The sequence below is a fragment of the Falco biarmicus genome, chromosome W, assembly GCF_023638135.1.
Source record: "Falco biarmicus isolate bFalBia1 chromosome W, bFalBia1.pri, whole genome shotgun sequence".
NCBI classification, from domain to species: domain Eukaryota; kingdom Metazoa; phylum Chordata; class Aves; order Falconiformes; family Falconidae; genus Falco; species Falco biarmicus.
The window spans coordinates 4,454,766-4,482,278 of NC_079310.1; positions in this window are offsets into that span (position 1 = coordinate 4,454,766).

Below are 27,513 nucleotides of genomic sequence, written 5' to 3' on the forward strand. Positions count from 1 at the left end.
GCCCCTGCAGCAGCTGCTGCTCCACTCCAGCTGCTGCTCCACCCTCTGCTCCAGCTCCTGTGGCAGGTGCTGTGGCTGCTCCAGCCCCTGCTCCAGCCCCTTCAGCCAGCACTGTAGCTACTCTAGCCCCTGTGGCAGGCATTCCAGCTACTTTGGTCCCTGAAATGAGTGATGCAGAAGACCGACTGGTGTCAGTGTTAGTGGCCCCTGTAGATAAAAAGAAATGGAAACAGAAAGCAGCTTGTTTGGTAAAGGAAGATGAAGGAGCAGGCCCATCACGTGAACAAGATGAAGAAAGCAAACAAAAGGTAACCTCTCCATCCCTATCTCTGAGTGAACTGTGGGATATACAAAAAGTTTATGCCCGTCAACCAGGTGAACACATTATCACCTGGTTGCTTTGATGCTGGCATAATGGGGCTTATAGTATAGACTTGGAGGGTAGGGAAGCCAAGCAGCTGGGATCACTTGCTAAAGGAAGGGGCATTGATATGGCAATTGGAAAAGGAGTGCAAATCATCAGCCTCTGGAAGCAATTCCTGTCAAGCGTGAAGGAAAGGTATCCCTATAAGGAGGATAGTACATGTTGCCCAACCAAGTAGACTGCAATAGAGAAGGGTATTCAGTACTTGAGGAAATTAACTGTGAAAGAGATGATCTATTATAACCTGAATGATCCACAGTCACCCATGGATCCTGATGAAGTCCTATGCACATGACCTACGTGGCGGAAATTGGTACTGAGCGCATCATCAGCATATGCCAACTCATTGGCAGTAATGGGTTGGTCGGACACTGTAGAGGGATTTTTAAAGGACCGAGGACATATGTTACCATTGTCTGGGTTAGACAACCCAGGCCTGTTAGTTGAAACTGCAGAGCAACTTTAAATTGTCCTTGGAACAAGCAGTGAGAGAAAGAAAACAAGCTATGCACAAACAAGAAGCCAGGTGCAGAGCAAGTCCTGGGAATTGTTGAATCAACATACTCTCATCGGCACACACTTATCAGGCGCCTGCAGCATGCTCACCAGTCAGCGACACGGACACCTGCGTGCCCAGAAACATTTATCAAATCACCTGTGTGTAGAGTCATGTGAGCGGTTGGTTTAAGTTATAAATATGACCAGTTTGTTTAATAAAGTGAGCGCGATATGTAGCCATATTGGTGTGATTGTCGTGACTTGGCCGACTCTCCACGGGGGACCCTCTTCGAGGCACTGCACCACCAACAGTGGATGAAGCGATTCATCAGCTCTGAGACTATGAAGATAGTGTCTCTACCTCCATCATCTCAGCTGTAGAAAAACTGGTCCAGCAACTTGATGAGGATATATCCTACTCTCCACCAACATGGACCCGCATTTCAGCTATCAACCATAGACGCATATCTGTTTTGGAGGGAGAATATAGGAGATACATATCATGGGGTACTCCGTCCCTAGACCAGGATTAGAGGGACCCTGCCTCCAGCCAGGTGGAGGCCAGGGATAATCGGGTTTATTGGACTGTGTGGATTCGATGGCCTGGCACATGGGACCCACAGGAATATAAAGCTCTAGTAGATACAGGTGCACAGTGTACTTTAATGTCATCAAGCTATGGAGGGGCAGAACCAATCAGTATTTTGGGAGTGACAGGGGGATCGCAACAGCTAACTGTATTGGAAGCTGAAATAAGCTTGACTGGGAATGAGTGGCAAAAACATCCCATTGTGACTGGCCCAGAAGCTCCATGTATCCTTGGCATAGACTATGTCAGGAGAGGGTATTTCAAGGATCCAAAAAGGTATCGTTGGGCTTTTGGTATAGCTGCCCTGGAAACAGAGGAAATTAAGCAGCTGTCTACTTTGCCTGGTCTTTCATAAGACCCTTCTGTGGTGGGGTTACTGAAAGTGGAGGAACAGCAGGTGCCTATTGCTATTACCACTGTGCACCGGCAGCAATACCATACCAACCGAGACTCCCTGATTCCCATCCAGGAGCTGATTCACCAACTAGAGATCCAAGGAGTGATCAGCAGAACCCATTCACCCTTTAATAGCCCCATATGGCCAGTGTGAAAGTCTAATGGAGAATGGAGACTAACAGTGGACTATCGTGGCCTGAATGAAGTCACGCCGCTGTTGAGTGCTGCCGTACCAGACATGCTGGAACTTCAATATGAACTGGAATCAAAGGCAGCAAAGTGGTATGCCACTATTGATATTGCAAATGCGTTTTTCTCAATCCCTTTGCCTGCAGAGTGCAGGCCACAGTTTCCCTTCACTTGGAGGGTCATCCAATACACCTGGAATCGACCGCCCAAGGGGTAGAAACACAGCCCTACCATCTGCCACAGACTGATCCAGGCTGCGCTGTAACATGGTGAAGCTCCAGAACACCTGTAATACATTGATGACATCATTGTAGGGGGCAATACAGCAGAAGAATTTTTCAAGAAATGGAAGAAAATAGTCCAAATCCTTCTGAAAGACGGTTTTGCCATAAAACAGAGTAAAGTCAAGGGACCTGCACAGGAGATCCAGTTTTTGGGAATAAAATGGCAAGATGGACATTGTCAGATCCCAATAGATATGATCAACAAAATAACAGCACTGTCTCCACCATCTCATAAGAAAGAAACTCAGGCTTTCTTAGGTGTCATCGGGTTTTGGAGAATGCGCATTCCAAACTACAGTCTGATTGTAAGCCCTCTTTATCACGTGACCCAAAAGAAGAATGATTTTAAATGGGGTCCTGAGCAACGACAAGCCTTTGAACAAATTAAACGGGAGATAGTTCAAGCAGTAGCCATTGGGCCAGTTCGGACTGGGCAAGATAGAAAGAATGTGCTCTACACCACAGCCAGGGAGAATGGCCTTACCTGGAGCCTCTGGCAGAAAACACCAGGGGAAACTCGAGGACGACCTTTGGGCTTTTGGAGTCGAGGATATAAAGGATCTGAGGTCTGCTATACTCCAACTGAAAAAGAGATATTGGTAGCTTATGAAGGGGTTTGAGCTGCTTCGGAAGTGACTGGTACCGAAGCGCAGCTCCTCTTGGCGCTCCGGTTACCAGTGCTAGGCTGGATGTTTAAAGGGAGGGTTTCTTCTACACATCACTCAACTGATGCTACATGGAGTAAGTGGATCGTGCTGATTACACAACGAGCTTGGATAGGAAATGCCAATCGTCCAGGAATTTTGGAAATTATTATGGATTGGCCAGAAGGTGAAGATTTTTTGGGATGTCACCAGAGGAAGAGGTGACACGTGCTGAAGAAGCCCCTTTGTTTAATGAACTGCCAGAACATGAGAAGAAATATGCCTTGTTTACTGATGGGTCCTGCCATATTGTAGTAAAGCATCGGAGGTTGAAGGCGGCTGTATGGAGTCCCCTACAACAAGTTGCAGAAACTGCTGAAGGACAAGGTGAATCGAGCCAGTTTGCAGAAGTGAAAGCTATCCAGCTGGCTTTAGATGTTGCTGAACGAGAAGGTGGCCGATACTTTACCTCTATACTGACTCATGGATGGTGGCAAATGCCCGGTGGGGGTGGTTACAGCGGTGGAAGCAGAGTCATTGGCAACGCAGAGGTAAACCCATCTGGGCTGCTACATTATGGCAAATATCGCCGCTTGGTTGGAGAACCTGGTTGTAAAGGTACGTCATGTAGATGCTCATGTACCCAAGAGTCAGGCCACTGAAGAACATTTAAACAACCAGCAGGTAGATCAAGCAGCCAAGATTGAAGTGGCTCATGTAGATCTGGATTGGCAACATAAAGGTGAATTATTTATATCTCGGTGGGCCCATAACACCTCAAGCCATCAAGGATGAGATGCAACATATAGATGGGCCTGAGATCGAGGGGTGGACTTAACCATGGACACTATTCCACAGGTAATCCATGAATGTGAAACGTGCTGCAATTAATCAACCCAAGCGGTTAAATCCTCTCTGGTCTGGAGAACGATGGCTGAAATATAAATATGGATATGGTGAGGCTTGGCAAATTGACTATATCACACTCCCACAGGCCTGCCAAGGCAAGCGCCATGTGCTTACAATGGTGGAAGCAACCACCGGATGGCTGGAAACATACCCTGTACCCCATGCCACTGCCCAGAACACTATTCTGGGCCTTGAAAGACAGGCACCCCAGAAAGAAATGAATCAGACAATGGAACTAATTTCTGAAACAACCTCATAGACACTTGGGTCAAAGAGCATGGTATTGAGTGGGTATATCACATTCCTTATCATGCACCAGCCTCTGAGAAAACTGAACGATGCAATGGACTGTTAAAGACTACACTGAAAGCAATGGGTGGTGGACCTTTCAAACATTGGGATAAACATTTAGCAAAGGCTACCTGGTTGGTTAATACCAGAGGATCTGCTATCCCAGCTGGTCCTGCCTAGTCAAAGCTTTTGCATAGTGTAGAAGGGGATAAAGTTCCTGTACTGCACCTTAAAAATATGCTTGGGAAAACAGTCTGGGTCATTCCTGCCTCAGGCAAAGGCAAACCCATTCATGGGATTGCTTTTGCTCAAGGGCCTGGGAGCACTTGGTGGGTAAAGTGGGAAGATGGGGAAGTTCGATGTGTGCCTCAAGGGGATTTGATTTTGGGTGAAAAAAAGGCAATAAACTGAGTCATGTTAATTGTTACATAATACTATATATTGTCTGTTGCGACGGAGGGAAGACACAGTCACTCAATATGAGTGATCAGCAGACTTCGTTTATTGTCTCTTACAGTCACCTTTTATGCCTTCTTATAATTAGCTCATACATATTACAAATGTTAAGCTCATTATTGGTTAGTTGCCTAAATACCAAGCCCGCCCCTAGTTTCTCTTCTGTAGTTATCTGTTCCCACCTGCAACATTCTTTTCCCACCACGATCTTCCTGTTATTGTGTAACAAGGACAGCCAAAGACAGTGTATTTTGCTTTACTTCAGATAAGCTGAGAGCGATGTGCATTTTTGTCCAGCCAGCTGGACTATGTCTATGTGACCCTTTTCAGCTAGCCAGTTATCCACAATTGTCTTTGGTGGTGATGGTAGAATTTGAACCCTTGCCCCTGGAGAGACTGGATAATCATGTGGCACTATTTCTACCATTTTTAGATTTGAAGATTTGAACCTTATTTCTCTCCAACTGCCACACCAACAAAGATTGACTGGTGAAGCCAGATCAGCACAGCTGTAATAGGATTGGAACTGGCTTCAACATGGAACAGTCCAACACCTCGTACCGTCCTCCTTGCCCAGAGTGACAGTTATAACAGATGGAACCCAGCATCATGGATTAAATGAACTCAATGGATTTTAGAGAAATGGTCCATAGACTAAGGGTATGATATCTTTGTATTTATATAAAGGACAGGAGAGGTGATGATGATGTATTGGATAACGTAGAATGACATAAATGGTATGCAATAAGGGGTGGATACTCTCCTGGTTTCAGCTGGGATGGAGTTAACTTTCATCTTAGTAGATAGTACAGTGCTGTGTTTTGGCTATGATGTGAGAACAATATTGATAACCACACTGATGTTTTTAGTTGTTGCTGGGTAATGTTTATACTAAGTCAAGGATTTTTCGGTTTCTTGGGCCTTGCCAGCCAGAGGGCTGGAGGGGCACAAGAGACTGGGAAGGGACACAGTCAGGTCAACTGACCTCAACTAGCCAAAGAGGTATTCCATACCATGGGACGTCATGCTTGGTATATAAACTTGGAGGGTTAGCTGGCAGGGGATCATTGCTCGGGGACTGAGTGGGCATCGGTCAGCGGGTTCTCCTTTTTCCCTTCTCCTTTGGATTTTACCCTTTTCCCCACCTTTCCATTATAATTGTTGTTGTTATTATTATTGCTATTGTTGTTGTTCTTACCTCTTTATTCTGTTTAAATTATTAAATTTTTCTTATCTCGATCCTCGAGTTTTACATTCCTTTCTGATTCTCCTCCCCACCCCTCTGGGTGAGCAAAACAGACTCAATTCAGGGAAATTTAATTTATTGCCAGTCAAAAGTCAGAGTAGGATAATGAGGAATAAGAACAAGTCTAAAAACACCTTCTCCCCATTCCTCCCTTCTTCCTGGGCTCAACTTCACTCCTAACTTCTCTACCTCCTCCCTCTGACTGGTGCAGGAGGACAGGGAATGGGGATTGCTGTCAGTTCATAATGCTTTGCCTCTGCTGCTCCTTCCTCCTCACGCTCTTCTCCAGCGTAGGTCCTTCCCACATACTGCAGTTCTTCATGAACTGCTCCATCATGGGTCCTTTCCATGGGGTGCAGCCCTTCAGGAACAGACTGCTTCAGCATGGATCCCCCATGGGGTCACAAGTCTTGCTAGTAAATCTGCTCCAGCATGGGGCTCCTCTCCAGAGGCTGTAGTCCCTGCCAGGAGCCTGCTGCAGAGCAGGGTCTCCACAGGGTCACAGCTTCCTTCAGGACACATCCACCTACTCTAGTGTGGGGTCCTCCACAGGCTGCAAGGTGGATATCTGCTCTGACACGGTCGTCCATGGGCCACAGGGTGACAACTTGCATCATCATGGTCTTTACCACAGGCTGCAGGGGAATCTCTGCTCTGGCGCCTGGAGGACCTCCTCCCCCTCCTTCTGCACTGACCTTGGTGTCTTCAGGGCTGTTTCTCTCACATATTCTCAGTCATATCCCTCCCAGATGCTTTTGCACCACAGTTTTTCCCCCTTCTTAAATATGTTATCACAGAGTCGCTACCACCGTTGCTGATTGGCTCAGCTTTGGCCAGTAGCAGGTTCATCTTGGAGCCAGTTGGAACTGGCTCTGTCTGACAAGAGGGAAGTTTCTGGCATCTTCTGACAAGAGCTACCCCTGCAGCCCCCCACTACCAAAACCTTGCCACATAAACCCAATACAGGAGCTTCAGTTATCCAGGGAATTTTAATATTATTAAATTGCAAAGTTTACACATTTTTAATTATTTCCTCAAAATAGAACATTATTTTAACAGGTATTTCAAAAAACACCTTTCAAGTTAACCCCAAGGTCAGCTTCCATTTTTTCAGTTTTTTTCAGTAGAATTCTGATTAATTCTGGTAAAATTACATTATGTCGAACAAAAATCCCTATGATCAGTCAACAAAGTAATTAATATCAATGATAAAAGGGTAAGAACTGAGACCAAAATCAGGAGGACAAAAATATTGGCTACTTAAATAGCATTAGATGTATTCAAATGATCTGGGTCTGATGAAATACTGCCTGAGATATTTAGACATCCACCTGTAGCAGTTGCAGAATTATTACTGATTATTTCTGAAAATGCATGAAGGACGGTTGAGGTTCCAGAACACTAAAGGGCAAACAAGTGAGAGAGGAGAAACTCTTCAAAAGATCAGCCATCTTAACTTCAATCTTGGATGAATTAGTTAAACTATTTATATGCCTCTAGAAGACAACAAAGAGATAAGTAGCAGCCAACATGAATTTATCGAAAGCAAATTATATCAGATCAATCTAATTTTCTTCCATGATAGAGTAATGGGCATTAAGACTAGGAGGAAGTGATAGACATCATACATATTCAACTTCAGTGGGGTTTTGGCACTATATCATATAATTATCATATGCAAGGTAAAGAAACACATTAAACTACTAATGTGGTAAACAACTGACAGAAAATATATTTTCAGAGTATTATCATTATCAAATTAGAGATGTTGTATTGAGTCTGGCTGAGCCCCATAGCATTCCTCATAGTGCTATGCCTTGTATTTGTATCTAGAAAGGTGGTGATAACACACCAGTGTTTTGGCTACTGGTGAGCAGTGCTCCCACAGCATCAAGGCTCTCTCCAACCTTCCCCACACCTCCCTCTCACCAGTAGGCTGGGTGTGGGGAAGATCTTGGGAGGGGACATAGCAAGGACAGCTGACCCAAAGTGACCAATTCCATACCATATGACGTCTGCTCAGATAGAAAAGCTAAGAGAAAGGAGGAGGAAGGGGTGGGGCTGGGGCATTCATTATTTATGATGTTTGTCTTCTGGAGCAACCACTATGTGTACTGAAGCCCTGCTTCCTGGGAAGCAGCTGGACATCACCTGCTGATGGGAAGTAGAGAATAACATCTTTTGTTTTCCTTTTCTTCTGCGTGTGTGACTTCTTTTGCTATTGCTTCATTAAACTGCTTTTATCTTGACCCACAAGGGGGGTTTTTGCATCTTATTTTCTCCCCCCTGCCCCCCCTACCCCCGATTCTGCTGAGGAGGGGAGTGATAGAGCAGCTTGATGGGCATCTGGCATCCAGCCAAGGTCAACCCACCACAGATGCATATCATATGGGGTTTCACATAGGTCTTTTCTGGTCCAATGTTATTTAACAGTTTTAGTAATCAGTTAGATAACAGAATAGAAAAAGTTTCTTAAATAATAGCAGGTGGAGAAGGGCTGTAGTAATTTTCAAGGACAGGTTTAGAATTAAAAATGTTCTTGACAAATTCAAAAAGTTGTCTGAAAAACAGGATGAAAATTCAACAAGGGCAACTGCAAAGTTTTACTCCCAGGTGGTAGTAACCAGCTGCACATGGGAAGGAAAGACTTTGTACTGCAGAAATAAATACTAGAGTTGTAGTTTCACAAGACTCAACAACATCAGACTCTCACAAAAAAGACAGACATTATTCAGGGATGTATAATTGGTAGTGTCATCTATAAGACTTGCAAATTAATCCTTTTGCTTTACCCAGTGCTGATAAAGCCTCTACTGATACACTCTATATAGACTTGTGCTGTACAATTCAAGAACTAATTAGAGAGAATAAAGAGAAGCACACTGAAAATGAGGCCTAGAAAGCATCATCTCTGAGGGATGAGTGAAGGAGATAGGGTTTTATAATTACATAGAAAAGATGGAGAAATATGATAAGGGACTTAAAATGCTTAAAACATAGCTGCAAAAGAAAGGCAATGAATTATTTTCCATGTTTACTGTTGGATTAAATTGCAGTTAGGAAAATATAGTTCCAGGAGAATCTTTCTAACAGTAAGGCTAGTGAAATACTGGAATAGATAGCCTAGGACCAAATCTTCATCACTAGAGTTTTCTAAGATCAGGTCAGACAAACATCTATACAGAATGATAGGTCTAGAAGTGAATCTGCACTGAAGCAGTAGTATGGTATATATAGTAGTATATATAGTAGTATAGTAGCATGTACTAGAAGATATTTCAGATATTTCCTATGATTTGTCTGATTTAACTTTAAAGTATTATAGGAGAGGTGGAGTTAGTCAATACAATTTACCTTCAGCTGCTTATTTCTTCAGTCATTTTCCTTTGAGTTAAATATTACTATTAAATATTAATTTAATAGTATAAACATGTTTATATTATGATATTATATTATATTTTAATATCATAAAATATTGCAGTAAGCAGATCAACATACAAGAACTACTGCAAAGCCTCTCCAAATCTGTCACAGCCCAACGAGTGATGCAAATTAAAATTTAAGTTTTATACTCATTTTGCCCCATACATGGGTTCTGAGGTTTTGATAGATTTACCTGAACAAATTCAGTACAGTTCTATATAATTTTGGCATATTAGTCTCATATCAGCGCTGTAGATCTCTACAGCTACTTCTTATTGACTGTGGTACATGTATTAAGGAATAAAAAGCTATAGGCCTTCTTCCTTGCTTCTTTTCCCCCTTCCTGTCAATGACTCAGCCAATGAGCTCATAGAAACTCTACTGGGAAACAGAAGCCTTCATGGAGGTAACTGCCAGTTAATTTTTAATATTCATTATTTGCGACACTCAACTCGGGTTCAGTGGAAGCCAGTATTAAAATAAATTTAATCACCAGTGTCTACAAAACAACATATGACTTACATTATATGTGCAAAGCCATTAGCCAGAAATATTTAGTTTGTTGCCTTTCTTGATTCAGGTAGTAGCTAAAGTTTAGAATCCTGCAAGTTTTGTCTATGAGGAGAGAAACATATGAGGGAGCTGGTAGCTATGACACTATCCAGTTTGTTTACCAAGAATGTATACAAGATTAAATGGAAAAAAGAAAGATTGCTGATTCACTTTGCCTTTGCAAGTACTCCTGATACTGTGCCTAGTGCTTTCTCACTCTTAGCTTCTCTGCTTTTTACCCATTGAATTCATAGACATGAAAACAAACATCAGAGATTTCTAACTTGGTTAATGTCTAACCTCCATGCCCCCTTGTATTTTTTATATATATTTATATATATATATATAAAAGCCACAATAGATGACACAATATAGCCTTATTATGTACCCGTGTTCTCCATAGTGTCCTCTATTAGTTAAATAGGGCTTCTGGAGCAACCACTGAAAATAGTCAATGAATTGAATTGTATGATGTTAATTGTTATATAACATTGTGTATTGTCACTTCTATATGCCTATTAGTACACTAGGCACCTTGTGGCGCCCATCTCTTTGACTTCAGATTTGAAGAACTGACCGTGTCTCCTTTTCAATTGCCACATTAATGAAGAATGACTTTGGTGAAGCCATACCAGTGCAGCCATAATAGAATCAGAACTGGCTTCCAGGTGCAACAGTCCAACACCTCATACCATCTTCCCTGCCTTGAAAGACTCTTATAATAGATGGAGCCCAATGTCATGGACTAAATGAACTCAACGGACTTTAGAGGGATGGTCCATATGCTAAGGGAATGATATATTTTTATTTATTTTAAAGGACAGGAGAGGTGTTTATGTATTGGAAAATGTACCATGACATAAATTATATGGAATAAGGGGTGGATACTGTCCTTGTTTCAGCTGGGATAGAGCTCATTTTCTTCTTGGTGGGTAGTTGTCGTGGTTTAACCCCAGCCAGCAACCAAGCACCACACAGCCACTTGCTCTCTCCCCCTCACCCAGAGGAATGGGAAGGAGGATCAGAAAGGAATGTAAAATTCAAGGGCTGAGATAAGAACAATTTAATAGGTAAAGCAAAAGCCACGCACGCAAGCAAAGCAAAACAAAGAATTCTTTCACCACTTCCCATGGGCAGGCAGGTGTTCAGCCATTCCCAGGAAAGCAGGGCTCTATCACGTGTAACAGTTACTCTGGAAGACAAATGCCATAATGCCAAATACAGATTTACACACTAAGCCATAATGGCTTGTAGGTGATACACACAAGAAGAGTACGTTGCTTATCTGTCTGAATGTCTATGCTAAATTTGACAACTATGCCACAAGCCAAGCCTACATGGGTGCTGTGTTATGCACGTTCCTTAACAAACAGAAGTATAATAGACAAATTCCCAAGATCTAGTCCCCAACCTAATTATATTATTTTGTAGCCAATTAAGGAAAATAACACAAATGTGCATATCTACATGTAACAAGAACAGCCAAGGATAGTGTATTTTTGCTTTTCTTCAGATAAGCTGAGAGCGATGTGCATTTTTGTCCAGCCAGCTGGACTATGTCTATGTGACCCTTTTCAGCTAGCCAGTTATCCACAGTTAAAAGAAATTATTCCTTGGTTAGGGTTGCTGAATTGGAAAAGGCAATAATAAATATATCTTCAGTAATGGAAGAGATAGCCAGTGATACTGCAGATGCCATAAAGGCTTTGCAGGAAGAAGTTTCAGAAATAGCTCATATTGACGTGCGGAATTAGACTCTATAACTCGAAAGTTATAAAGTAGGTATGTTTATTGCACGCAGATGCACGGGGGATCGCTCCTCCACAAGCGTGCATGCCCGAAGTGACGAACCATCTCACATTTATACAATAAAACAAATGAATATTCAATTAATGCCTATACATATTCGTTACCTAAACCCCGCTTCGTATGTTAATTAGCTTATCAGTCCGTTTCCTGCAATGTGGTGGTCTTGCAGGTTTGTAGGTGATTCCTGTTCTTGTGACCATCCAATCTTCTCCAGCAAGGAGACTTAGCACTCCCTTCCTCTAGATAGCCTTTGAATGTCTCTCATCCTTTTCTCATTCTTTTTTAAATAGCCCCTTTGTTAGAGGAAGAAGGGCAGGCGTCCCACACCCACCCCCACCCCACCCCCACCCCACCCCCCCCCATCACCCCTTTGTTAGAGGAAGAAGGGCAGGCGTCTCCTCAAAACTGTGTGCCTACGTGACCAGACACCGCAGCCATGACCAGTCACCATACCCACATTCCCGAGCAGACGTATACAATCACAGTCGGTGTCCATTGTCCCCATTTCACACTATTTCTCCCTATCAATCCCCCCTTTTCTATCAAACTAAGTAAATTATTTTACTTAAGCAGTCTTCCCGGATGATATAAAGCATCATACATAAGTGTTACCCTTTTAAACATTCTCCAAACCCACAAATATAACATAATGGTTAGTATTAAGGAAATTCCTAAACTGATCAATAAGATCACAATGGGGTGTACCAGAGTGTTAAGAATTCCTGTTGCAGAAGGTGACCAGCCAAAGAGAGTATCCCACCAATTATGGTTTCCATCCTGTTCTACCTTTTTTAAAACTTTCTTGATCCCCTCTACATCATGATGGATCATAAGAAGAGTTTCGTGTCCCTTTTCTTTGGTTTCTTCCAGTATACGTTGTAAATCTGCATGTTTTAATAGTTCTTTTATACTACTTATATTTAGTCCTATGGAGGTAGGAATTATCATCTGTGATAGGGTAAAGTTGGATTTTAAGAATTGATGAGACACTACTGGGGCTGAGTAACTAAAATCACATCCTGTGATAGTAGTAAAATTACAAATACAATAATTTGAATACTGTGCAGTCTCCTTTATCTCCCCATCTACGGTTATTGTGTTACACTTAGTTCTCAAACACGCACATCCCTTCCCTGCATATATAATTACTGTTTTCAAGTTTGCATTTGGTCGGGCCTCGAAATGACATATTTTCTGATCTGTATCTAAACAAGTATCCTGAGCCATTATAGTATTGCTTTCACAGAGGAAGCCCTGCTGTTCTCACATAATACAAGATTCTAAATCTACTGTTTGCCACTTGTCGCCTATCTTTCTGGCCCATGTTCTATGTTCAAAAGGGTATAGGAGCACCCCATTATGGTTAATTCCAAGGGCTACAATGGGGTGTATGGTAATTATTACTGCATTATGTATGGTTAATACAAAAGCTGTGATTGTGTGTGTGTTGGGGTCGTAGGTAAAGTTCACCATACTCCACCATGACTGGAGTTTTCTTTCTACCTCCGTAGCATTGTCCCAAACCATCTTTCGAATTTCCGTAGGAAATATGCCTTCCTCTCCTTCTCTTATTATGGATGCAGCTATTGATTGCATCCACATTTGGGCTTGGATGCAGGAGCGGGCTGGAAACTAGGACCATGCGCGGCAATCAGTTAGCTGAGGGGAATGTGCTCGAGCTTGTCTAGACAATAATTAACATGATGAGGCATGTTTGCAGAGCACAGGGGAGTGGGAGACGGATGGCGCCAAGGATGGCGCCAAGGAAAGGTAACACCTTGCTGTTAATTGATGAAAGTGTCCTTTGTAGTTAACCACCAATCGGGGATTGCCTAGTATGCAATGCTTAGCTTCAAGAACCAATCTGTTTAAAACGCGCAGCTTCTGAAAGTGTGTATAAAAACTCGTGCTTCTGTACAATAAATGGACATTTGCTTGCATCAACCTGCGTCCCGTATCTTCATTCGCCGCAAATTGGTGACCCCGACGTGATCCATTTAAGGATCTAACGTGAAGGGCTCTCGAATCGCCTAACTGAGCGACATGCAGCGAATCCCACAGAACTTTGAATGATCTGCTGAAAGGAAGCAGGAGCCGGCCTGAAATCCCTCCAGAGTTGAGAGGTGAGCTGTGGGAAATCCGTAACGGGGAATCAGGCTTCGTCCCCAGAAAGAGACGTATATGGACTCATAAAGGGTCTTCTAGTCAGATCAGGGAGTCCGTGCCTCAATCTCCTCAAATGGTGACCCCTATGGTGGTGTTCCGAAGCCTTGGAAGATTAAGGACGGAACTGGTCGATAAAAAAGACAGCTCGTGGAAGAGGGCTGAGTTTGGGAATTTGGGAGGGGACACAGCCAGGATAGCTGGCCCAGACTAGCCAAAGGGGTATTCCATACCATATGACATCATGCTGAGTATGTATAAGCTGGGGGAAGGAGGGAGGGTATGGTTGTCTTCTGTTGTGGTTTAACCCTGGCTGGCAACTTTTGCACTGGCTATATGGGACTATTAAAAGATGAGTGAGTCTTGCGGATCACTCGTTGGCTCTCCACTTGATGGATAGGACCCAGGGAGTCTTGGTAGCAATCAGCATCTGTTATTCTTCGACTGACAGCAATCCCACAGTGAAGGGTTCTTCTGAGAGGACAGGCAGAGTAGATAGCTGTTTAATCTTCCCTGTGTTCATGGTGGCTACACCAAAAGCCCATCGGTATCCCTTTTTTTTCCTTGAGGAGAGACAGAGGTTTTCTTCAAAGTGTTGGAGCCAAGAACATACTATCTCCACAGTTGGTATATCTTTATCTGGGCAGTACATTGTTGCCAAGTTGTAAGAATATGATGCTGGGGCATTTCCAACCACCTTCCTCTACATGGTCTTTGTGCACAGGACCTTATCTGGATCTTTGGAAACTTTGTCATTATCTAGATCACTATAGATGACTTCCAGCACCTCTAATTCTCTCAGGTACTGGATGCCTTCCTCAGCAGTAGTCCACTTTCCTTGGTAATTTGCATGATCCTCCTTGAATGGATATCTTGCCCTTACACTTGACAGGAGCCATCTCCAGAGACTGCAAATTGCTGTCTCTTTTCCAATTCCTCTCTCAATTCCCCAGTTTCTAGCAAGGGATCCCAGCTGTTGGGCTTTCTTACCTTCCAGTTGCTGACAGTTGGCATGGCTATCCCAGCATTGGAGCAGCCAGGCAGCAATCTGCTCACCTGGTTGGCAGCTGTAATCTTTCCACATGTCTGAAAGTTCTTTTGATGTCAGAGACCAGGTAGTTTCTGTCTCTTGTCTAATTTCTCTCACTTCTTTCTCCCATTTCTTTGCTGAAGGACTGGCTTCCTGATCAGACCCTTCTTCCTCCTCCTCCCTTATTTATCAATGATATGGACCTGTTGTTCTCCTTGTCTACTGTTTCTTTTTCACTACTGGGACAATTACTACAATTGGCATTTGGGTCCCTATCTCAACCATGGTGTCCTCAGATGCAGTTTGGGTCCCTATCTCAACTATCATGTTCTTAGATGTAGTTTGCATACTGGTCTCAATCATGGCATTCTCAAAGGTGATTTGAATCACTGTCTTAACCACAGTCCCCTGATACTACCGAATTGTGGCTCAATAGGCACAAGCCAAGCCCCTGTGCAGTGCTAGAAGCTGCTGTTTTTCATTGGGGTAGGCAAGGCATCCTTCTATCAGGTGATGCGTCAGTTAACCAGGATTATTTGCCTGTTCAGGTATAAAATTCCAGGCTATGGGAGGTAATAAGCCAACAGTGTTCATTAGTAGTATTAAACAGCTTACTTAAAGGTGATCAAGGACCTTGAGAGTCTACTCAATAAAACCACCCACATCTGTCCTGGATGGGAAGAGGGAAGTGTATTCCTTCATTCTCTCCACAAGACAGCTCCCCCAGTAAAAGCACATAGTCAGTGTAAAGCACATAGCCATTTTTTGAATTAACATATTCCCAAGCTCAGCAAAATAAAGAGTGCAGGCAGCAAACTCCGTGACCCACACAGAAGCTTGCCACTTAATAACTACTATAGCTATAGCATGCTCAATTCAAAATTGCCATTGTGTCATGCTCCATATTGGGCTCCAAAAAGGGCTGTTGTGGGTTGACCTTGGCTGGATGCCATGTGCCCACCAAGCTGCTCTATCACTCCCCTCCTCAGTGGGACAGGGGGAAAAAATATGATGAAAAAACTCATAGGTCAATATAAAGACAGTTTAATAAAGAAAAGTAAAAGCCACACACAGAAGTAAAGGAGCACTGCTCAGCAGTAGCCAAAACACTGGTGTTATCACCACCTTTCTAGCTACCAATACAAAGCACAGCACTATAAGGGCTGCTATGGGGAAAGTTAATTCCATCCCAGCCAGACCCAATACAGACAGACACACAGTGGTGGTCAGGCACAGGGCTGGGTCAGACAAGTATACTGACTGGTCACAGTTTATATGTGTCTTTTTTCCCCTTCTTATCAGTTACAAAGTCCAGGTTGGCCCTCTCCAAAGCTTTGCCCACATTTTTATAATCATCCATCAATAAGTGATTGGAGACTTTTGGTCTTTGGCATCTCCTCTGTTATTCTTTGTCTACCAGGTTTATGTTTCTTATTTATGGCTTCCTCCTTTACTTATTATCCCTTCTTGTAGTAAAAAGGTCCTTAATCAGATAACCTTATTGAAGTGTACCCTTACAATATCATGTCTAAAAAATCCTTCAGTTCTAGTAGTCTGATTATCTCAGTATCCCATCTTTGATTCCCTTTTATTCTAAAAAATAATGTACATTTTTCATAATAATTATACTTTGTTTTCTATACACCCATGTTTTAATTTGGTATCTGAAAGGGCCTTAAGTACTATTAAGTTAATCTTCAAAACACTTATTACATTATCATAATCATCCTCATTTTGCAGATAAATGAAAATAACAGCAAGAAGCAAGTAACCTGCCAAAGGTAATAGAATTAGTGGCAGTACTGAAACCAGATGTGAGCTGAAAATAGATTACACCACCCTTATTGTTAGCACCCAGTAATCCTCTGGTTTGATAAAACAAAATACAGCATCTGTTCTGTGATGATGCTTTCGGCCATGCTCCATAGGATCTATATTATCTGGGTTTTTTTCATTAGTCAGGTGTTGCAGCTCCACCAGTATTCCAGATAAATATCACTTCAGTGAAAGAAGTGGAGTTACAGTCTCTTATGCCAAGGTAAATTTGGTCAATTGGGTCAATGCATTTCATTTGGGAATAATAGACAAGAGCTAAGAAATTACAAGGTGTGTATTAGAGGGAAAAAGAGTACAAAGAGTACTCACTCCTCCAATCTCAGGGGAGAAAATAGGATTAAAAAGTTCATGGGTCAAGATATATAGGGAGATGACATGCCAATTACAGTCATGGACAAAACAGACTCTTCATAGGGAAATTTTTATAATTTATTGCCAAATAAAATCAATTTGAATAGTGAGGAAAAAAAAAAGCAGAGAAAAAAACCCATGGTGCCCCATGTTGAGCACCGAAAAAGACTGTTGTGGGTTAACCTCAGTGGTCAGCTAAGCACCACATATCTGCTTGTTCACTCCTCCTGCAGTGGGACAGGGGAGAGAATCAGAACGGTAAAAGTGAGAAAACTCATGGGCTGAGATAAAGACGATTTAATAGGTAAATCAAAAGCTGCATGTGCAACCAAAGCAGAATAAGTATTTAATTCACTACTGCCCATCAGCAGTCAGGTGTTTATCCACTTCCATGAAAGCAGGGCTTACATACAAATTGCTATAGAAAAAATGAATTCTATCTCAGCCAAAACCAGTATACCTTCACAGGCTGTGCTGTGTATATCTTCTCCTGTGTGGTCTCTTCCACAGACTGCAGGGGAATACCTGCTCCAGCACCATGGAGCACCTTCTCCCCCTCCTTCTTCTCTGACCTCGGTGTTCCCTCTGCTGTTTCTTATTCTTTTTACCGCCTTCTCCTCTCCTTCTGTGATGGTTTTTTTGCCCTTTCTTAAATATGTTTTCACAGAGATGCTACCAACTTCACTGATGGGCTCAGCTTTGGCCTGTGGTAGGTCTGTTGCTGAGCCAGCTGAAACTGTCAGCCCCTGACCTCTTCGCTCAAAGACCACCCCTGCACCCTCATAGTTATCAAAACCTTACTACATGTACCTGTCATGGTTTAACCCCAGCCAGCAACTAAGTACTACACAGCCGCTTGCTCACTCCACCCTGGTGGGATGGGGGAGAGAATCAGAAAATTAAAAGTGAGGAAACTTGTGGGTTGACATAAGGACAGTTTAATAAGAAAAACAAAAGCCACGCACACAAGCAAAGCAAAACAAGGAATTCATTCACCATTTCCCATCGGCAGACAGGTGTTCAGCCATCTCTGGGAAAGCAGGGCTCCATCACACATAATGGTTACTTGGAAAGACAAAATGCCATAACTCGAAACATCCCCTCCCCTTCTTCTTCCCTCAGCTTTATATTGGTGAGCATGACATCATATGGTATGGAATATCCCTTTGGTCTCCTGGGGTCAACTGTCCCAGCTGTGTCCCCTCCTGACGTGTGCATCCCCAGCCTACTCACTGGTGGGGTGGGGTGAGGAGCAGAAAAGGCCTTGACTCTGTGTAAGCACTGATGTTCTGCATAAAAACAGATAAAAGCACTCTTTTTTCCATTTCTTTTGCAGGTGTTTCCATATAAGAATAGGCAGTTATCTCATTCAGAAGGCTAAGCAAATGAACAGTCCAGCTCTTTAGACAATAAGAAAAAACTATAGACAATGTATTTGAGAGACAATACAGTGAGGGATACAGGTGGATTCAGCAGCTATGAAAGGGGATTTGGAACAGAAAGCAAAAAAAGCTAAGAGATGTTCTAGATGTTAAGACTGAGGGGCCATGTAGGCTATTAGTCTGTCTTTGATAATAACAATAGGAGATGCTATTTCAGGAAAATGAGTCTAATCACTTCCTTTGGTCCATTCTTCAGCATCGACAATTGTTGCATTTGGAATGGTAGAGAGTAATAGAACATTGAAAAGCCTTAAATTCAGAGAGGAGAGGCCTGAACAAACTGTATAGTTGTATAGTCATCAAGTATAATCACAGTGAATCTCAATGAGTACATCTACAGGCACCCATGCGAGTGTTGTGCAATTGCAAATCTCTCTAGTTCCTCACTGCATACTTACTTGCTATATGAGATTTGGATATCTTGAGAAAGAGATACTTGAAATTGGCATGGAAAGAAGCTAATATACTTAATCCTCTGCTTGAACTTATACAAAATACTTTTAATGAGGTGTCAGGAAAGACAGGCAAGGGACACATCAGACAGAAAAAAGAATTATGACTAAACGTGGTTGCAGTTTTATTTATTGCTTTCTCTGTTACAAATTAACTTCAAGTTCCTTGTTTGAGGTTGTTGTTTTTTTCTCTACACTCATTTAGCTTGCATTTCAAAAAGTGCACTTTGAACTTGTAACTGGAAGATAGTCACCACATGATATGCACTTGCACTCTAGAAATATTTAACATTTTTGCGAAATAAACTTATTATTCTTACACATGTATCAAAGACACCAAGTTGGGTGTACTGTTGATCTGCTTGAGGGTAGGAATGCTCTGCAGAGGGATCTGGACAGGCTGGATCTATGGGCCAAGGCCAATTGTATGAGATTCAATAAGGTTCAGTGCTGGGTCCTGCACTTGGGTCACAACAATGCCATGCAATGCTACAGGCTTGGGTAAGAGTGGCTGGAAAGCTGCCTGGGGAAAAAATGACCTGGGGATGTTGGTCAACAGCTGGCTGAATATGAGCCGGCAGCGTGCCCAGGTGGCAGAGAAGGCCAACAGCACCCCAGCTTATATCAGAAATAATGTAGCCAGCAGGACTAGGACAGTGATTGTCCCCCTGTACTCAGCACTGGTGAGGTCACACCTCAAATCCTGTGTTCAGTTTTGGGCCCCTCACTACAAGAAAGACATTGAGGTGCTGGAGAGTGTACAAAGAAGAGCAAAGAAGCTGGTGAAGGGTCTAGAGAACGAGTCTTATGAGGAGCGGCTGAGGGAAGTGGGGTGGTTTAGTCTGGAGAAAAGGAGACTCAGGGGAGACCATATCCCTCTCTACAACTACCTGAAAAGAGATTGTTGGGAGGTGGGTCTCGTCTCTTTTCCCAAGTAACAAGTAGAACAAGGAAGCAGCCTCGAGTTGTGCCAGGGAAGGTTTAGATTGGATATTAGGAAAACTTTCTTCACTGAAAGAGTTATCAAGCATTGGAACAGGCAGCCCAGGGAGGTGGTTGAGTCACCATCCCTGAAGATATTTAGAAGACGTGTAAATGTGGTGCTTAGGGAAATGGCTTAGTGGTGGATTTGGCAGTCCTGGGTTAACAATTGGACTAGATAATCTTTTCCAACCTAAATGATTCTATGATTCTAATGATTCTATGAGAGCATCAGCTTATCTTCAGTCAGCTAAATGCATACTCCAGTACTAGTCTTCAACTGCTAGGTATGTAACTACTTTTTTCCTGGGACCTGTGCAGTTAGAGAAGAATTTCATGATCTTTATTAAAAGAACCTAGTTGTTACTAAAATAACAGTGGTCAGTAATACTCCATGGGCAAACAACATTACTGTAAAGGACCTCATTTTGTCTATGAACATAAGTGTTAAATGAGTAATTGGGTGTCACAGACCTTAATATATTTCCCACACTGATGTTCAAAACACTACCCTTACCATCCTTCAAGCCTCTGCTAAACCAGAACACATCAGTCTTCTATCTGACATCATAACTCTTCCATGAATCTGTAGTCCCTTGGTATCTCCAGAACTATTTGGGATCTCACTCAGCTAAAAAAACATTATTCTTTAAAAGACATTTATTTTCCCCTTTGGGACCATAAGGGAGAAAAAAGAATTTTCAAAACCAAAGACTGCAGGAGCAAAATCATGGACTCAACGACGTATCAATATGATCCTAACTGAAGCCACTTTACTTAAGTTTCTGCAAGCTTATATACAATTTTCATATTCGTACACACGTCACACCTTAATTATGTTGGTTACATACACTGTTCACACGTTGCTATACAGACACTAATTGGTTAAAAGCATACTGCGACGAGCGAGGGGAAGCAAGCAGCCGACTCAATGTGAGTGATAGAGCAAGCTTCAATTTATTACGGCGCGATTATGTCTTATATACAGTTCCAGTTAATTATGCCTACAAATCATCTGCTGATTGGCTAAGCTCTAAAGGATTACACTTTCATACGTCCTCCTATTTGCGGTTTCTGCGGATAGCTAACTACATATATTTTTTTTTTTCTCTCTTATCTACGTGAATTCCTCAAAGTTATTTACAACATTAAGCACAAGGTCAGCATAACCTTACCTCTCTTCCCTTATTAGCAAGCCTGGTAATTTTCCATTTTTAGCAAGCCTGGCAATTTCTCGCTGCGGCCTAGCTTGGTTCACTCCAGACTTATGTCAAAAGCTGTATCACACAGTCCTTCTATGGAACCGTGGCCGTTCTCTTTCATCCATTCTGCAACAATTCCCCCTTTTTCTTTTTGGACAAGGAAAACTGGTCCAGTTACACGCTCAAATAATTTTCAAATACAAGAGAGAGCACAGCTTAAACATATAAATCCAATGATAACAATTATTACTATAAGCAACACACTTTGCAACAGTTTTTTTAACCAGCCTCCTATCCCAAGCCAATTTGTTAAGCTTTCAAGGCCAAAAAATCCAACATCTTGTTGAATTTTTTAAGAATGTTCCATCAATTGTTTGATTTCTTTATGTATGGAGCTTGAATTATCTTCAAGGTCCATACAACACATGCCTTCAAAATCTTCACAGCCATGTCCATGTGCTAATAGTAAAAAGTCAATGGCCATGCGGTTTTGCAAAACAGCATGTTGAACAATAGTTAAACTATCAGCTAGGTCTGATAAAACTCTGCTGGTGAGGTTGGCTTGTTTAACCACCCAACAAGACAGCGTTTCTAAATTTTTGTGGGCCCGAGCAGCGGCGGCACCTGGGATAAATAACGAAGCAAAAAATACCTCCCATTTGTTCCAAAGTTGAACGTTATCATCACAGGTGTTACCAAGGATCTGGGAAGTGTCTCTTCTCCATCTCACTGGATTTGATTTGTTAGGATGAAAATGTGGTAAGGCTAAACTCAGACGACCGATGGTACATGGACCACCTACAGGCATTGAGGGTATTCCATTCCATGCTCTATTACCACAAATAAAAAACAAACCAGGGGGTAATTTCCTAGGATATAATACTCCAGGTGCAGGATTAGACAGATTTCGACTGATATGGTTACACCAAACACTCCAATTAAACTGATTCTTAATTGGATATACGGGAGTGATAGCAGTTGTACTACAAGGCATGTTAGAGGCTTCACCAGCACAAGGGTACTGGGAAGAATTCAAATATACACAATAAGAGGCATTTAGTGAATCGACTAGTTCGATTTCTTGAGGGCTAGGACCAATAGGGAGTTTGTCATCCCAGTTATCAAATTTTTCAAAAAAGCTGCTCATATTATTACCTCGAGCCAATATGGTAACTTTTGGCATCTGGTTAAGAGACTGGTTAAGGGCGATCCAATCTGAGTCATTTAACGGCACACCTACTAAACAAGTTAAAAAGGGTACGCTAGGGGTTGACAAACTTGCACAAAACGTGGTTGTGTTAATAGCTCTACTTAAAGTTACCCATACATTTTCTCGCAAATCAAACAATGATTTAGGCACAAAGGCTACAACTACGACAACAAAATTAATTAACACAACAATTCTCAACATTATGCTTAAAATATAGCTAAAACAATATTAATAAATCAATCACGAGTTGACATTGGTTACTGGAGCATCAGTCATTGCTGCTTTGGTCCATTTTGCTGGGATCCACTGCGGCCCTGTGGGAGTAAGTACACACATATAACCTCTTCCAGCATACTTTACTTCTGCTGGCCCTTTCCACAAACCAGTTGAAGGATCCCTGTACATAACAAACATTGGAACATCATCTTTACATGTTTTAAGATACCCATGTAACCATGCAGGTGATTCTTGCTGTTCTGCAAATATACATAGATGATTCAACACAAAAAGAACTTTAGCAAGTCTCTCTTGTACATCTGTAATCTTCTCAAACTTCTGTAAATATTGCATTAATGTCTGATGTCTTCTTTCAATGATTGCTTGTCCCGTGGGAGAGTGAGAAATACCTGTAATATGTCGCACTCCCCATGCTTGACAAAAATGTCTCATTTTTTCACTGACAAAAGCAGGGCCATTATCAGTCTTTATTGTCTGTGGCACTCCCATGACAGCAAAACAACTTGTTAAATGCCGTATTACATGGAGTGCTCGTTCCCCTGTTTGTGCTGTAGCCCATACAAATTTACTATATGTATCAATTGTAACGTGTACATATTTTAATCTGCCAAATTCAGCAACGTGAGTGACATCCATTTGCCACAACTCTCTGGCTTTAAGTCCTCTGGGGTTCACCCCGATACCTAGTCCCGGTCCATGATGACTGCACGTAGGACAAGCTCGTACAATTCCTCTAGCTTCTTCCGTTGTAATGTCAAATTGTCGATGCAGTCCCCGCGTGTTTTGGTGAAATGTGTTGTGTGATTCTCGTGCTTTAACAAACTCGCTTAGTGGAGCTGCTACAGACACGAGCTGGTCAGCGTGCGCATTCCCTTCCCCCAAACCGTCAGACCATTTATGACTTCTAATATGTATAACGCAGTAGGGTTGCGTGCGCTGCTGTATTGCTGACAACAGTTGCCTAAGGAGTTCAAACAGCCGTTGACTTTGCACTTCTTTAAGGCGAGCATCTTCAATTGGGCTTACGATTCCAGCAACATACATCGAGTACGTTACAATGTTTAACCTCGCATGTATCCATTGGGTACATACCCATACAACAGCAGCTAGCTCTAAAGTTTGTAACGAATCTCCTGCTTTTGCAGGAAGGATTTGGTGGTGCCATTGATTGTTCTCGTGCCATGTTGCTGCTGCTTTTCTTGAGCGTTTCCCTGCATCCGTATAAACTGTGATAGCATCCGCTAAGGGTCGCTCACTTCGTTTCGGACGCTTTAACCAGTCATAATTACTAATCCATTTTAATATAGGTGCTTTTAAAGGCTCAACTTTAATCTCCAGAGCTTCACTTAATAAACTTAACTGTAAAGCTGATGAATTCTGCAACCACCCCTCCAAGTCTTCTCTGCGTATTGGTAGATACACGACATTTGGCTCCATTCCGGTAATTTGTAAAATTCGCGTTCTTCCTTTTCGAATGATTTCTGCCAAATTTTGCGTTTTTTCTTGGATGGTAGTCTTTGGTTGCATTTTGGTAAAGATCCACTCTAATACTCTCACAGTCTCCCCCTTTTTCTTTTTGCACTGTGTAAGTGCACCAATAAAGTGTGAGGGACCGTTTAACACAGTGAGGTCTACAGGAAGATCAGGGTCAATTCGATCTACTGCACGCTCTACAACCCGCTCACTGAGTTGTTGAATCATAACTTGTTGATCCTTAGAAACAATAACAGGATTAGATGGATCTGTTCCTTTTAATAAAGGTCGTAACACGTCTAGTTCATCATTGGTGATGCCTGCTACTGGGCGTAGCCATTGGAGGTCACCCAATAACTTTTGAGCATCATTGAGGGTATGCAGATCTTTACAAATGGTTAATTTTTGTGGACTCACTTATGACTGAGTAATATTCCAGCCAAGATATTTCCATGCGGGTGAACGCTGGACCTTTTCAGTTGCTATGACGAGATTTTGCGTCTCTAACTGTCGTTGTAAAAAGGTCTCCTGTTGTCCAGTGAAAGGCTGTTTTTGAGCAAATAGAATATCATCCATATAATGGTAAATAATAACATGAGGCCATGCTTTTCGAATAGGTTGGAGAGCAGCATCAACAAATAGCTGACACAGGGTAGGGCTATTTTTCATGCCTTGTGGTAACACAGTCCATTCAAATCGCTGGTCAGGTCCCTCTCTGTTAACCGATGGCAATGTAAATGCAAATCCTTGAGTGTCATTGGGGTGTAGCTGAATTGTAAAAAAGCAGTCTTTTAAGTCAATTATTAATAAATGCCATTCAGTGGGCAACATAGCAGGATTAGGAAGACCCGGTTGTAAGGCTCCCATTGCTTGCATTTGTTGATTCACTGCTCGTAGATCATGTAATAGCCGATATTTTCCTGATTTTTTCTGGATTACAAATATCGGTGTATTCCAAGGACTGGTTGACGGTTTAAGATGACCTTGTGTTAACGGGTCTTGAACTAGCAAATGTGCTTGTTGCAGACTTTCCTTTTTCAATGGCCACTGTCCGATCCAAACAGGCTCTTCCATTAGCCATTTCAAAGGAATCGGGAAAGTCCAATTGACAGTGACCGTTCCTAAAAAGGTGAATTTGTAGTAAGTAGTACTCCTAATTGATTCAACACATCTCTTCCGATGAGTGCATTCACTCCACTCGGTAAGGGCATAACAGTAACATGTAGTATCGCTGTTTTTCCATCTATGATGATTTGTATTCTTTGTTGACTGCGCTGAACAGGCGCTATTCCCCCTACTCCTTCAACTCCTCCAGGGACGTGTTGCAGTGGCCAATAAGAAGGCCACTGACCACGCGCGATGATTGTGATATCGGCACCAGTGTCCAAAAGTGCAGTCATGTGTTTTTTATCAGTCCCATGTACAAGAATAATTTGGGCGAGTGGTCGTCGGTTCATAGGTACAGTCAACATCGCTAAGCCTCCTGTGGACCCAAAACCATCTGTCCCGCGATCGTGATTGGAGATTGCAGACATTTGGTGAGTTAAGTGTTGGAGTGGTATTAATTGAGCAATGCGACTACCTTTAGGAATATATATAGGCGGAAAACTCGTTTGAACAATTATAAAAATTTCTCCTTTATAGTCACAATCAATAAGTCCTGGTAAAACAAAGAGTCCCTTGAGGCCACTGGAAGAACGACCCAGCAGCAAAGCTCCATGAAGTTGTCCGTTTATCATTATAGGTCCTTTGATTCCTGTGGCAACTTTCTGCGGGCGGTTATCAAGTAGAGTAATATCTATTGCTGTTGCCAGATCCAATCCGAGGCTCCCTCGGGTTGCTGGTCGTAACTTTGTGGCTGGTTGAAGGCGGGAGGTGTTGGTTGTTGGTTGGGGAGCTGGTTGGGGACAGTCATCGGCATGCAGGTTGCTGGAGCCGCTATTGGGGTCAGCGCGCCGCGACTCCTGGCGCTCCGCTTCCCTTTTCCCGAACGCCGGCAAGCTGAGGTATTATGATTATTCATTTGACAGTTTCGGCACCATACTTGGCGTTCTTGACACTGCCGGCGCGTATGACCCGAACGTCCACAACGAAAGCATGTATAGTCCCTTCGATGGTGTATTCTGTCTCGACGTTCATCCGGAGGTTTCAGTGGAGCGAGGGCTGCAAATGCTTGCTGCTGAGCCTTAACTAAATTGTCCCCTACCTCTTTAAGCGCTTCAACTAACAGAGCTTGGGCTCCTACAGGAACTCTGCTCATTCGCTCTAACATGGTTTCAATAGAGGCATCCAGAGGAATAGTAACTAAAATGCCTTTTGTATAAGAGTTACAATTTTCCAGCACACATTGTCTTAACAAAGGTCCTTTCATAAACTCAGCCATATCTGCACGATTAATAGCATCTGTAACCCTATCTACAAAAGAGGCAAAAGATTCATCCCTTCCTTGTTTGACTGACATATACGAGTCTATATGACATATATAGAGAATTAATGATTTTTTAATACATATTAACGAATACTACTATTTTAACTTGAGGCAGTTGAGTGAAAAATACTCACGTGTAGCATTTGAGGGAATGTCAGCATAAATCGCACTTACAGTAAGACTGCATTTTTAATTACTGTACTCGTTAAGATTCGATGATGCCATAAGGCTAAGGCCTTTTATCACAGATTGGTTCTGAACTAAAAGGTGTGTGCACATGTAGATATGCACATTTGTGTTATTTTCCTTAATTGGCTACAAAATAATATAATTAGGTTGGGGACTAGATCTTGGGAATTTGTCTATTATACTTCTGTTTGTTAAGGAACGTGCATAACACACAGCACCCATGTAGGCTTGGCTTGTGGCACAGTTGTCAAATTTAGCATAGACATTCAGACAGATAAGCAACGTACTCTTCTTGTGTGTATCACCTACAAGGCATTATGGCTTAGTGTGTAAATCTGTACGTAACTATTGAAAAATCCACTTATGAATGTATATAGCTTAGAACTAATTTTTCCCCTTTGTTAATTCTTTGATATCAATGAGGTATTCTTCAGAAAATGTATGGACTGGTTGGTTGCATAAGGGCAGTTGTTATTTGGACAGAAAATTGTTAATGGTCAGGGATTTTCCACTAAAATATTTGCAAATATTCCTAGTCAAACATCAGTTTGTTTTCTTTTTGGGTTTTGAGCTTGCATTAGTCCATGTTCAGAACTTTAAAATTACCTTTGAATTTTTTTAACTTTTTATATCACTGGAACAGAAAGAGCATCTAAATTAAAGCTTCAAGCTAACTTTATTTTTCAAGTATTTCAGGAATTATACTTCTGAACTGAGATTTTATAAGTTGGCTGTGTATTTTCCTGTGTTAAAACGCTGTTATTGAAAATGGTCAACCAAGCCTGTCGCCCAAAATAAAAACGGGGGAA